At 42.1% G+C, this 14,696-nt stretch overlaps 1 protein-coding gene across 1 annotated transcript in view; it reads right to left on the reverse strand.

Moving 5' to 3' along the window:
- The window catches only part of LOC110528454 (ubiquitin-associated protein 1), a 30,026-nt gene extending 18,771 nt beyond the window's left edge, over positions 1-11,255 (reverse strand). Inside the window, exon 1 of the mRNA XM_021610527.2 lies at positions 11,083-11,255. The gene's annotated coding sequence lies outside the window, so the exon portion shown is untranslated. The remainder of the gene's footprint in view (positions 1-11,082) is intronic.
- Between the last annotated feature and the right edge of the window lie 3,441 nt (positions 11,256-14,696).

Genomic DNA, 14,696 nt, shown 5'->3' on the forward strand with positions numbered 1-14,696 from the left:
CATTTGTGGTGACGAGTGGAGTCATACAGAACAAAGGCATCAACGATTGGATAACCTAACCAATCTGAGTAGCATAGTCAATGATGAATTTTCAAACTGCCGCTTTACCCACGTGTGTTCTAGCTCTGGCCCAACCCATCGTTTCTTTGACCAATCAGGTGGCCACCGAATGTGTTCGCATTCTGTAAAGCGTTTGGGGAGGTACTCAGATCCAGACTCATTGCAGGGAAGAACTCAACGTCCGTAGGTGTGGCATAGTGTTTGGCCGGAGCAAGGAGTCTGAATAGCCAGGCAACTGGGGAGCCCCCTCTCCCAAAAAGCTACCATACAGGCCCCCTTTGTAGAAACACAGTGGTATATCCATGGGGGCATATTACAGTGCCTTCAGAAAGTATTTATACCGCTGGACTTATTTTCTCACCCAGCTACACACAATACCCCATAATGACAAAGTAAAAACAAGTTTGACATTTGAGCAAGTGTATTGAAAATGAAATACAGAAATGTCTCATTTACATAAGTATTCACACCCCTGAATCAATACTCTGTTGAAGCACCTTTAGCAGCGATTACAGCTGTGAGACTTTCTGGATGAGTCGAAGAGCTTCCCACACCTGTATTGTGCAACATTAGCCCATTATTCTTTGTAATATTCTTCAAGATCTGTCAAATGGTTCAATGCTAGACAACCACTTTCAGTTCTTGACAGAGTTGACTTACATCTACTTGAAAATATCAGCCACTCAGGAACATTCACGGTCTTCTTGGTAAGCAACTTGTGTAGATTTGCCTTGTGTTTTATGTTATTGTCCTGATGAAAGGTGAATGTATCTCCCTGTGCCTGGTGGAAAGCAGACAAACAGGTTTTCATCTAACATTTTGCATGTGCTTAGCTCCATTCAGTTGATTTTTTAATCCTGAAAAACTCCCGTTCTTAATGATTACAAGCATACCCATAGCATGATGCAAACAACACTATGCTTGAAAATATGGAGAGTGATCATCTAATGCATTGCGTTGAATTTGCCCCAAACATACATTTGCATTCAGGACAAAATGCTAATTGCTTTGCACATTTGTTGCAGTATTACTTGCTGCAAACAGGATGCATGTTTTGGAATATTTTAATTCTTTACAGTCTTCCTTCTTTTCACTCTGTCATGTAGGTTAGTATGGTGGAGTAACTACAATGTTGTTGATTCATCCTCCGTTCTCATATCACAGCCATTAAACTCAATCTGTTTTAGTCACCATTGGTCTTATGATTAAATCCTCTCCGTCAACTGAGTTAGGAAGGACACATGCATCTTCGTAGTGACTGGGTGTATTGAGAAAACATCCAAAGTGTAATTAATAACTTCACCATGCGCAAAGGCATACTCAATGTCTGCTTTATTGTTTTTTTTACCCATCTACCAATAGGTGCCCTCACAGATAATTGTATGTGTGGGGTACACAGATAAGGTAGACATTCAAAAATCATGTTAAACACTTATTGCACACAGAGTACAAGCAACTTCTGAATTGTTAAGCACATTTTTAAGGCATGCCATAACAAAGGGGTTGAATACTTATTGATTGAAATAACGTAACTGACATTAAAATGGGAAATTGTGTGTTGGCCAGTTAAATGCAATTCCGTCAATTTTAAATTCAGGCTGTAACAACAAAATGTGGAAAAAGTAAAGGGGTGTGATTACTTTCTGAAGGCACTGCAGGTAGGGCCGTAATGGTAAAGTGATGAGGCAATAGGATAGATAGGCAGAAGCATATGTGATGAGTGTGTGACTAGTCTGCATTGTGTATGTCGCCCATTATGTGTGCAGAGTCAAAAAGGAGTCGATGCAGACAGTAGAATGTAGCTACCTGGACTATCTATACACACAAAACTATGTGGACACGCATTCAAATGAGTGGATTCTGATATTTCAACTGTGGCTGACAAGTGTATAAAAATGTAGCACACAGCAATGCAATCTCCATAGACAAACATGGGCAGTAGTGAAGAGCCTTACTGGGCCTTACTGAAGAGCTCAGTGACTTTCAATGTGGTGCAGTCTTAGGATGCCACCTTTCCAACAAGTCTGACAAATTTCTGCCCTGCTAAAGCTGCCCCTGTCAACTGTAAGTGCTGTTATTGTGAAGTGGAAACAAGCTCACAGAACAGGAGCAACAACACCTCAGCGTGATGTGGTAGGCCACACAAGCTCACAGAACGGGATAGCCAAGTGCTGTAGCATGCAAAAATCATCAGTCCTCGGTTGCAACACTCACTACAGAGTTCCAAACTGCCTCTGGAAGCAATGTCAGCACAAGAACGGTTCATCGGGAGCTTCAAAAAATGGGTGTCTATGGCTGAGCAGCCACACACAAGCCTAAGAGCACCATGAACAATGCCAAGCATCGGCTGGAGTGGTGTAAAGCTCGCCACCATTAGATTCTGGAGCAGAGAAAACACGTTCTCGGGAGTGACGAATCACGCTTCACCATCCGACAGACAAATCTAGGTTTGGCTGATGCCAGGAGAATGCTACCAGTCCCAATGCCGTGCCAACTGTAAAGTTTGGTGGATGAGGAATAATGGTCTGGTGCTGTTTTTCATGGTTTGGGCTAGACCCCTTAGTACCAGTGAAGGGAAATCTTAATGCTACAGCATACAATGACATTCTAGACAATTCTGTGCTTCCAAATTTGTGGCAACAGTTTGGGGAAGGCCCTTTCCTGTTTCAGAATGACAATGCCCCTGTGCACAAAGTGAGTTCCACACAGAAATTGCCGAGATCGGTGTGGAAGAACTTGATTAGCCTGCACAAAGCCCTGACCTCAACCCTATTAAACACCTTTGGGATGAATTGGAACGCAGACTGCGAGCCAGACCTAATTGCCCAACATCAGTTACCGACCTCACTAATGCTCGTGGCTGAATGGAAGCAAGTCCCCGTAGCAATGTTCCAACATCTAGGAGGACCAACTCCACGTTAATGCCCATGATTTTGGAATGAGATGTCCACATACATTTGGTCATGTAACATATTTGGTTAACTATTTAGCAGTTTTATGACTTGGGGGTAGAAGCTGTTCAGGAGCCTTTTGGTCCTGTACTTAGCGCTCCAGTACCGTTTGCCGTGCGGTAGCAGAGAGAACAGTCTATCATATTATGGGTATGCATGTAATCGTTATGGACTGGGGAATTGTTCATGATAAAAATTTAAAAACGGAATGAAGCTAAGCACAGGCAAAATCCTAGTGGAAACCGGGATCAGTCTGCTTTCCACTAGACACTGATATGAATTCACCTTTCAGCAGGACCCCCTAAAACACAAGGCCAAATCTACATGAGTTGCTTTCCAAGACAGTGAATGTTCGAGTGGCCTAGTCACCTGGGGTGGCAGGTAGCCTAGTGGTTAGAGCGTTGGGCCAGCTCGAATCCCCGAGCTGACAAGGTAAAGAAATCTGTTGTTCTGCCCCTGAACAAAGCAGTTAACCCGGGTTTTAACAAGGCAGTTTTTATTTATTTATTTTACCTTTATTTAACCAGGTAGGCAAGTTGAGAACAAGTTCTCATTTACAATTGCGACCTGGCCAAGATAAAGCAAAGCAGTTCGACAGATACAACAACACAGAGTTACACATGGAGTAAAACAAACATACAGTCAATAATACAGTATAAACAAGTCTATATACAATGTGAGCAAATGAGGTGAGAAGGGAGGTAAAGGCAAAAAAGGCCATGGTGGCAAGGTAAATACAATATAGCAAGTAAAACACTGGAATGGTAGTTTTGCAATGGAAGAATGTGCAAAGTAGAAATAAAAATAATGGGGTGCAAAGGAGCAAAATAAATAAATAAATTAAATACAGTAGGGAAAGAGGTAGTTGTTTGGGCTAAATTATAGGTGGGCTATGTACAGGTGCAGTAAGCTGTGAGCTGCTCTGACAGTTGGTGCTTAAAGCTAGTGAGGGAGATAAGTGTTTCCAGTTTCAGAGATTTTTGTAGTTTGTTCCAGTCATTGGCAGCAGAGAACTGGAAAGAGAGGCGGCCAAAGAAAGAATTGGTTTTGGGGGTGACTAGAGAGATATACCTGCTGGAGCGTGTGCTACAGGTGGGAGATGCTATGGTGACCAGCGAGCTGAGATAAGGGGGGACTTTACCTAGCAGGGTCTTGTAGATGACATGGAGCCAGTGGGTTTGGCGACGAGTATGAAGCGAGGGCCAGCCAACGAGAGCGTACAGGTCGCAATGGTGGGTAGTATATGGGGCTTTGGTGACAAAACAGATTGCACTGTGATAGACTGCATCCAATTTGTTGAGTAGGGTATTGGAGGCTATTTTGTAAATGACATCGCCAAAGTCGAGGATTGGTAGGATGGTCAGTTTTACAAGGGTATGTTTGGCAGCATGAGTGAAGGATGCTTTGTTGCGAAATAGGAAGCCAATTCTAGATTTAACTTTGGATTGGAGATGTTTGATATGGGTCTGGAAGGAGAGTTTACAGTCTAACCAGACACCTAAATATTTGTAGTTGTCCACGTATTCTAAGTCAGAGCCGTCCAGAGTAGTGATGTTGGACAGGCGGGTAGGTGCAGGTAGCGATCGGTTGAAGAGCATGCATTTAGTTTTACTTGTATTTAAGAGCAATTGGAGGCCACGGAAGGAGAGTTGTATGGCATTGAAGCTTGCCTGGAGGTTAGTTAACAGTGTCCAAAGAAGGGCCGGAAGTATACAGAATGGTGTCGTCTGCGTAGAGGTGGATCAGAGACTCACCAGCAGCAAGAGCGACCTCATTGATGTATACAGAGATGAGTTGGTCCAAGAATTGAACCCTGTGGCACCCCCATAGAGACTGCCAGAGGTCCGGACAACAGACCCTCCGATTTCACACACTGAACTCTATCAGAGAAGTAGTTGGTGAACCAGGCGAGGCAATCATTTGAGAAACCAAGGCTGTCGAGTCTGCCGATGAGGATGTGGTGATTGACAGAGTCGAAAGCCTTGGCCAGATCAATGAATACGGCTGCACAGTAATGTTTCTTATCGATGGCGGTTAAGATATCATTTAGGACCTTGAGCGTGGCTGAGGTGCACCCATGACCAGCTCTGAAACCAGATTGCATAGCAGAGAAGGTATGGTGAGATTCGAAATGGTCGGTAATCTGTTTGTTGACTTGACTTTCGAAGACCTTAGAAAGGCATGGTAGGATAGATATAGGTCTGTAGCAGTTTGGGTCAAGAGTGTCCCCCCCTTTGAAGAGGGGGATGACCGCAGCTGCTTTCCAATCTTTGGGAATCTCAGACGACACGAAAGAGAGGTTGAACAGGCTAGTAATAGGGGTGGCAACAATTTCGGCAGATAATTTTAGAAAGAAAGGGTCCAGATTGTCTAGCCCGGCTGATTTGTAGGGGTCCAGATTTTGCAGCTCTTTCAGAACATCAGCTGAATGGATTTGGGAGAAGGAGAAATGGGGAAGGCTTGGGCGAGTTGCTGTTGGGGGTGCAGTGCTGTTGACCGGGGTAGGAGTAGCCAGGTGGAAAGCATGGCCAGCCGTAGAAAAATGCTTATTGAAATTCTCAATTATGGTGGATTTATCAGTGGTGACAGTGTTTCCTATCTTCAGTGCAGTGGGCAGCTGGGAGGAGGTGTTCTTATTCTCCATGGACTTTACAGTGTCCCAGAACTTTTTTGAGTTAGTGTTGCAGGAAGCAAATTTCTGCTTGAAAAAGCTAGCCTTGGCTTTTCTAACTGCCTGTGTATAATGGTTTCTAGCTTCCCTGAACAGCTGCATATCACGGGGGCTGTTCGATGCTAATGCAGAACGCCATAGGATGTTTTTGTGTTGGTTAAGTGCAGTCAGGTCTGGGGAGAACCAAGGGCTATATCTGTTCCTGGTTCTAAATTTCTTGAATGGGGCATGTTTGTTTAAGATGGTTAGGAAGGCATTTAAAAAAAAATATCCAGGCATCCTCTACTGACGGGATGAGATCAATATCCTTCCAGGATACCCCGGCCAGGTCGATTAGAAAGGCCTGCTCGCTGAAGTGTTTCAGGGAGCGTTTTACAGTGATGAGTGGAGGTCGTTTGACCGCTGACCCATTACGGATGCAGGCAATGAGGCAGTGATCGCTGAGATCTTGGTTGAAGACAGCAGAGGTGTATTTAGAGGGGAAGTTTGTTAGGATGATATCTATGAGGGTGCCCGTGTTTAAGGCTTTGGGGAGGTACCTGGTAGGTTCATTGATAATTTGTGTGAGATTGAGGGCATCAAGTTTAGATTGTAGGATGGCTGGGGTGTTAAGCATGTTCCAGTTTAGGTCGCCTAGCAGCACGAGCTCTGAAGATAGATGGGGGGCAATCAGTTCACATATGGTGTCCAGAGCACAGCTGGGGGCAGAGGGTGGTCTATAGCAGGCGGCCACGGCGAGAGACTTGTTTTTAGAGAGGTGGATTTTTAAAAGTAGAAGTTCAAATTGTTTGGGTACAGACCTGGATAGTAGGACAGAACTCTGCAGGCTATCTTTGCAGTAGATTGCAACACCGCCCCCTTTGGCAGTTTTATCTTGTCTGAAAATGTTGTAGTTTGGAATTAAAATGTCTGAATTTTTGGTGGTCTTCCTAAGCCAGGATTCAGACACAGCTAGAACATCCGGGTTGGCAGAGTGTGCTAAAGCAGTGAATAGAACAAACTTAGGGAGGAGGCTTCTAATGTTAACATGCATGAAACCAAGGCTATTACGGTTACAGAAGTCGTCAAAAGAGAGCGTCTGGGGAATAGGAGTGGAGCTAGGCACTGCAGGGCCTGGATTCACCTCTACATCGCCAGATGAACAGAGTAGTAGTAGAATAAGGGTGCGGCTAAAAGCAATAAGAATTGGTCGTTTAGAACGTCTGGAACAGAGAGTAAAAGGAGGTTTCTGGGGGCGATAAAATAGCATCAAGGTATAATGTACAGACAAAGATATGGTAGGATGTGAATACAGTGGAGGTAAACCTAGGTATTGAGTGATGAAGAGAGAGATATTGTCTCTAGAATCATCATTGAAACCAGGAGATGTCATTGCATGTGTGGGTGGTGGAACTAATAGGTTGGATAAGGTATAGTGAGCAGGACTAGAGGCTCTACAGTGAAATAAGCCAATAAACACTAACCAGAACAGCAATGGACAAGACATATTGACATTAAGGAGAGGCATGCTTAGTCGAGTGATCAAAAGGGTCCAGTGAGTGGAGAGGTTGGTTGGGGGTCACGGCGATTTAGACAGCTAGCCAGGCCATCGATAGCAAGCTAGCATAGGATGGAGGTCTGTTGTTAGCCACCTCTTGTGTTCGGTCAGTAGATTAGTGGGGTTCCGTGTGGTAGAGGGGATTAATCCAAATCACACAACAACAACAAAAATAAGAACAATAGATAGTTATAGAGGCCCAAGAAGAAAACATAATAATAAATAAATTGTCCGATTGTCTATTCAGATAGTTAAACCACTGTTCCCTGGTAGGACATCATTGTAAATAATAATTTGTTCTTGGTTAAATTAATTTATTTTTAAAAGTTAGCTCATATTAATCTGCTTGAAAATCTGAAAATGATTGTCTAGCAATGATCAACATCAAATTTGTCAGACCTTGAAGAATTTTGAAAATAATCTAAATAAAATTGGCAAATGTTGCACAATCCAGATGCGGGAAGCTCTTAGCGATTTACCCAGAAAGACCCACAGCTGTAATCACTGTGAAAGGTAATTCTAACACTCACAGGTTTGGACACTTACCTAATACCATTTCTTTTCAATAGATGTTATACAAATATTAATATTTCTTCCACTGACAGAGAAGTGTGTACATCGATGAAAAAGAATAACAATTAAATACATGAATACCAATTTGTAACAAAGAAATGTGGAAAAAGTCAAGGTGTGTGAATACTTTCTGAAGGCACTGTAAATGTAAATATTTACCCTAATTTCCTCATACCCCAGGAAAAATCCACTCTGTACTAGTACCCCATATATGTATTTTTTTTATTTAACTAGGCAAGTCAATTAAGAACAAATTCTAATTTACAATGACGGAATACCCCGGCCAAACCCTCCCCTAACCCAGACAATGCTTGCCCAATTGTGCGCCGCTCTATGGGACTCCCGATTGCGGCCAGTGGTAATACAGCCCGGGATTGAACCCGGGTGTGTAGTGACGCCTCTAGCACTGTGGTGCCTTAGACCACTGCACCACTCAGTGCCCTAAAATGACTAAATTAAACGTTTAAGTCACCCAGTAAAATTCTACTTGAGTAAAAGTCTAAAAGCAGCTTGTAAAAGGTACACAAATTCCTTATATTAAGAAAACCAGACTGCACACATTTTTAAAACACTGTTTACTGTTATGTAAGACGGCCCCCCAGAAGCAGATCACACTTCGGGATCACAACACTTTTTAGGCAAGTCGTCTGAGATCCCTAAAGATTGGAAAGCTGCCGCGGTCATCCCCCTCTTCAATGGGGGTGACACTCTAGACCCAAACTGTTATAAACCTATATCCATCCTGCCCTAACTTTCTAAAGTCTTCGAAAGCCAAGTTAATGAACAGATCACTGCCCATTTTGAATACCACCGCACCTTCTCTGCTTTGCAATCCGGTTTTCGAGCGGGTGCACCTCAGACACGCTCAAGGTACTAAACTATATCAGAATCGCCATCGATAAAAGACAGTACTGTGCAGCTGTCTTCATCGACCTGGCCAAGGCTTTCAACTCTGTTAATCACCGTATTCGTATCGGCAGACTCAACAGCCTTGGTTTCTCTAATGACTGCCTCGCCTGGTTCACCAACTACTTCTCAGAGTTCAGTGTGTCAAATCGGAGGGCCTGTTGTCCGGACCTCTGGCAGTCTCTATGGGGAGGTACCACAGGGTTCAATTTTTGGGCCGACTCGTTTCTCTGTATATATCAAAGATGTCGCTCTTTCTGCGGGTGATTCCCTGATCCACCTCGACGCAGACGACAATCTTCTGTATACTTCTGGACCTTCCCTGGACACTGTGCTAACTAACCTCCAAACGAGCTTCAATGCCACACAACTCTCCTTCCATGGCCTCCAACTGCTCTTAAACGCTAGTAAAACCAAATGCATGCTTTCAACCGATTGCTGCCTGCATCCGCCCGCCCGACAAGCATCACTACTCTGGACGGTTCTGACTGAATATGTGGACAACTACAAATACCTAGGTGTCTGGCTAGACTGTAAACTATCCTTTCAGACTCATATTAAACATCTCCAATCCAAAATCAAATCGGCTTTCTATTTCGCAACAAAGCCTCCTTCACTCAAGTCACCAAACATACCCTCGTAAAACTGACTATCCTACCGATCCTCGACTTCAGCGATGTCATTTACAAAATAGCTTCCAATACTCTACTCAGCAAACTGGATGCAGTCTATCACAGGGCCATCCATTTTGTCACCAAAGGGCCATCCATTTTGTCACCAAAGCCCCATATACCACCCACCACTGTGACCTGTATATGCTCTCGTCGGCTGGCCCTCGCTACATACTCGTCGCCAGACCCACTGGCTCCAGGTCATAGATAAGTCTATGCTAGGTAAAGCGCCGCCTTAGCTCACTGGTCACGATAATACCCACTCGTAGCATGAGCTCCAGCATGTATCTCTCACTGGTCATCCCCAAAACCAACACCTCATTTGGCCACCTTTCCTTCCAGTTCTCTGCTGCCAATGACAGGAACGAATTGCAAAAAATAAAAGTACAAAAAATAAAATAAAATCGCTGAAGCTGGAGACTTATATTTCCCTCACTAACTTTAAACATCAGCTATCTGAGCAGCTAACCGATCGCTGCAGCTGTACATAGCCCATCTGTAAATAGTCCACCCAATCTACCTACCTCATCCCCATATTGTTTTTATTTACTTTTTTGCACACCAGTATTTATACTTGCACATCACCATCTGCTCATCTATCACTCGTGTTCATTTGCTAAATTGTAATTACTTCGCTACTATGGCCTATTCATTGCCTTACCTCCTCACGCCATTTGCACACACTGTATATATACTTTTTTCCCCCCGATTGTGATATTGACTATAAACTTGTTAATTCCATGTGTAACTCTGTTGTTGTTTGTGTCGCAATGCTTTACTTTATCTTGACCAGGTCGCACTTGTAAATGTAAATAAAGGTGAAATAAAAAATAAATGTAAAAAGTAATGGGTGGACTTATTAGCGTACCATGGAGCAAAATATAGCTCGATCAGTCGGAATGTCGATGCAGTGACAGTCGATGCAATGGCCACCCGTCCTTAGCAACATATTTTAGTGCACTTACTCAAACCATAATCAACAAAAACACGTGACATTTTCAAGCAGCTATAGCTAGCCAACTGTAATCTCATCTTGGAAACATTGAACAAGTCATACTTGCATGACTCATCCACAGACGTAGCAAGAGTAGCGACAACTTTTTATGAAGTAACATTCCAGTAAATAGCATAGTAATTCATTAAATGAAATACATGTGATGTGTAAAGAACGTACTAAAAATCGTAACTAACTATGACAGTCATTAGGGTGTACTTTTCTAGCTGTCAGAGTGGCTATAAAAGTACCCCTTGCTGACTGTAGACTGCTAGCTCGGTTGTCTCAGCTTGTGTGACTATCTATATAGTTAGCTGGTATTTTGAGTGATTTATCCTTGGAAAACAATTGGCGAGTAACTGTTAGATTAAGATAATTCAAGAGGAGAAAGATAGCAGGCTAACATAGCATAGGACGGTAATTTAGTCAGTTTAACGTTAATACGTTAGCTACAAATGAGCTAACTAACTTTTTCATGACCAGCTAACGTTAGCTTGATAGCTGACACAAAATAACCCACAAGTTAACGTAAACCTTAACTGAAAATCTGGAAGGAAGACAATCAGAAATAAAGAATATCCGATGTGGACATTTTAGATAACGTTAGCTAGCTAATGTTAGTTTGGTGGCCTGCACTAGATAGTGCTGGCTAGTTCACTCCCTCTCCGCCACCGCCCCTGAAAGAAAACTGAGATAACATCTTCCATTAACCCCCTTACCCGTATTATCTGCTCCGTCTTGCTTCTCCAAAAACGTACGTACACCTAAAAGCAAAGACACCTTCTTCAAACTTTGTTAAAATAAATGTTATTGGAATCGAAATCTCTTTCATGCTTCATAGTGGAACGCCATCTTGATTTATTCGCCTTCCTTCCTATGGTTCCTGTTTGAAGTCACGTTTTCACTTGATGACGACACAAGTGTAGATAAATAAACATACAGGGTACAATGTAATTTTATTCACAGCATTCTCTCATCACATTGAATTGCACATAATAGTTTGTTGTGTACGTTTTTGTAATATTTGTTTACATTAAAAAATTGAAAATTATACACTTTTGGACACAACCATAACAGAAATTGGACAACGAATGTAATTTATCTCAGAAAACACAAAATGTAATTAAAAAAAACATAAAACAATTAAATAAAACAATGGCACATGCCAGTGCAATGTATAGTATTTTTTTGTCTATCATCCTTTGGCAACACTGAAGAGATGTTCCCAGACATTTTCTTTATAAGATTTTGGTCACCCTACTCTGGATTCATTCATTATTTAATCCCCTCCAATATTGTCTGAACTGAATAGGGATCAGGAGATCATGATGGCTAGTCAGTCAAGTGTTTACATGGAAACATGGTTAGTGTTCCCTTGAGAACCATAACCATGCCAATGTCGTTGAGTTTATTGATAATTTTCATAAAACAGTGACAAGCTTGGTGTCCAATGTTGGTATGATATTGCCCAAAAGCTTACCACCATGAGATACTTCAGCATTATGCATAAAGACCTTTCAGAACAAAATAGCACTAAAGCTTCATCTGATCACGGCTACAAATCTCTTTAAAGCCACAATCCTAAGGTTTGGTTTGGTATAAAGTTAAGGGATGGTGCTGGGGAAATGTAACCACTCTCAAATCCAAACGCAGGTCCATGTGACTGTTAGTTCAACACCTTATGCATTACACAAATAGGTCCAGGTAAGGTGTTGTACCAAGGTCACTACTCAACACCCTTCATTCTAAAAACATGTCCCTACACCAACATAACGAATTCAGGGGGTAGCCCAACTCAATCCTGAGTCTCTTGACGAGATGGCTGGGTGTTAGTCTAAGTTCCTTACAATATGATATGCTAATTGAAATGACAATTGAACAGCAGGTAATATCCCAGATTGTGCCTTGAATGAAACTAAGATCAGCCACACACTTATATTCCTTCCAATGCATTGATCAAGGATAACATCAGAACTGACATTATCAAATCAATAGTGATGTCATCGTCATCAACAGTCAAATGCAAGTGTACTGTACCACAGTAGCCTTTATGATGCAAAGATCCAGTTTAGGAAAATGCCTCAATACCTAATGATTGTGAAATCTAGATTATCATAATTTTGGATTATCTATCTTTCCCAATAATTTGTGTAGCATGCTTTAGAGCCATACACAGTGCATTCTTGAAGTATTCAGAACCCTTGACTTTTTCCATATTGTTATGTTACAGCCTTATTCTAAAATGTATTACATCGTTTTTTCCCCTCACCAATCTACACACAATACCATATAAAGACAAAGCAAAAACAGTTTTTGAGAAATGTTTGCAAAATTATATATAAAAAAAAATGCAAATTTCACATTCACATAGGTATTCAGGACCTTTACTCAGTACTTTGTTGAAGCACGTTTGGCAGTGATTACAGCCTCGAGTCTTCTTGGGTATGACGCTACATGCTTCTCACACCTGTATTTGGGGAGTTTCTCCCATTCTTCTCTGCAGATCCTCTCAAGCTCTTTCAGGTTGGATGGAGAGCTTTGCTGCATAGCTATTTTCAGGTCTCTTCAGAGATGTTTGATCAGGTTCAAGTCCGGACTCTGGCTGGGCCACTCAAGGACATTCAGAGACTTGATCCGAATACACTCCTACGTTGTCTTGGCTGGAGCAGGTTTTCATCAAGGATCTCTCTGTACTTTGCTCCGTGCATCTTTCCCTCGATCGTGACTATTCTCCCTGCTGCTGAAAAACATCCCCACTGCATGATGCTGCCACCACCATGATTCACTGTAGTGATCATGCCACTGAGGAGTGGCTTCCAACTGGCCATTCTACCATAAAGGTCTGATTGGTGGAGTGCTGCAGAGATGGTTGTCCTTCTGGAAGGTTCTCCTATCTCTACAGTGGAATATCTGGTGCTCTGTCAGAGTGACCATCGGGTTCTTGGTCACCTCCCTGACCAAGCCCCTTCTCCCCCAATTGCTCAGATTGGCGGGGTAGCCAGCTCTAGGAAGAGTCTAGCTGGTTCCAAACTTCTTCCATTTAAGAATGATGGAGGCAATTGTGTTCTTGGGGACCTTCAATGCTGCAGATATTTTTTGGCACCCTTTCCCAGATCTGTGCCTCGACACAATCCTGTCTCGGAGCTCTACGGACAATCCCTTCGACAACATGGTTTGGTTTTTGCTTTGACATGCACTGTCAACTGTGGGATCTTATATAAACAGGTGTGTGCCTTTCCAAATCATGTCCAATCAATTTAATTTACGACAGGTGGACCCCAATTACATTGTAGAAACATTTCAAGGATGATCAATGGAAAAAAGGATGCACCTGAGCTCAATTTAGAGTCTCATAGCGAAGGATCTAAATACTTATGTAAAACTTTTTTAAAAATGTTTTCACTTTGTTATTATGTGGTATTGTTTGTAGATTGATGAGGGAAAAAATTATTTTATACATTTTAGAAAAAGGCTGTAAAATAACAAAATGTGGAAATAGAGAAGGGGTCTGAATAATTTACGAATGTACTTCAGAAAGTGTTCACACCTCTTTACTTTTTTCACATTTTGTTGTGTTACAGCCTGAATTTGAAATAGATTAAATGTTTTTTTTTTATTTATTCAATGGCCTGCACACCCCATTGTATCAAAGTTGATTTATGTTTTTTAATTAATTAATTAAACATGAAAAGCTGACATGTCTTGAGTCAATAAGTATTCAACCCCTTTGTTATGGTGAGCCTAAATATGATCAGGAGTAAAAAGGTGATTAACAAGTCACATAATAAGTTGCATGGACTCACTCCGTGTGCATTTATGGTGATTAACATGATTTTTAAATGATGCCCCCATTCTCATCGATGTGTCTGTGGTTGCATCACTACCATCACTGCCTGGTATGGCAACTGCTTGGCCTCCGACTGTAAGGCACTACGGAGGGTAGTGCGTCCGACCCAGTACATCACTGGGGCCAAGCTTCCTGCCATCCAGGACCTGTATACCAGGTGGTGTCAGAGGAAGGCCCTAAAAATCATCAAAGACTACAGCCACCCAAGTCATAGACTGTTCTCTCTGCTACCGCACGGCAAGCGGTACCGGAGCGCCAATACTCTCTGTTTATTATCTATGCATAGTCACTTTAACTCTACATATTAATCACCTCAACTAACCTGTGCCACCACACATTGACCATGTACCGGTACCCCCTGTACTGTTATTTTACTGCTGCTCTTTAAATAAATCTTTATTTTTAAAAAACAACATTTTACTCATACATTTTTTATTCAATATGTATTTTTTTTGCATTGTTGGTTAATGGCTTGTTAGAAAGCAT

Source organism: Oncorhynchus mykiss, chromosome 7 (assembly GCF_013265735.2).
Source record: "Oncorhynchus mykiss isolate Arlee chromosome 7, USDA_OmykA_1.1, whole genome shotgun sequence".
Classification (NCBI taxonomy): Eukaryota; Metazoa; Chordata; class Actinopteri; order Salmoniformes; family Salmonidae; genus Oncorhynchus; species Oncorhynchus mykiss.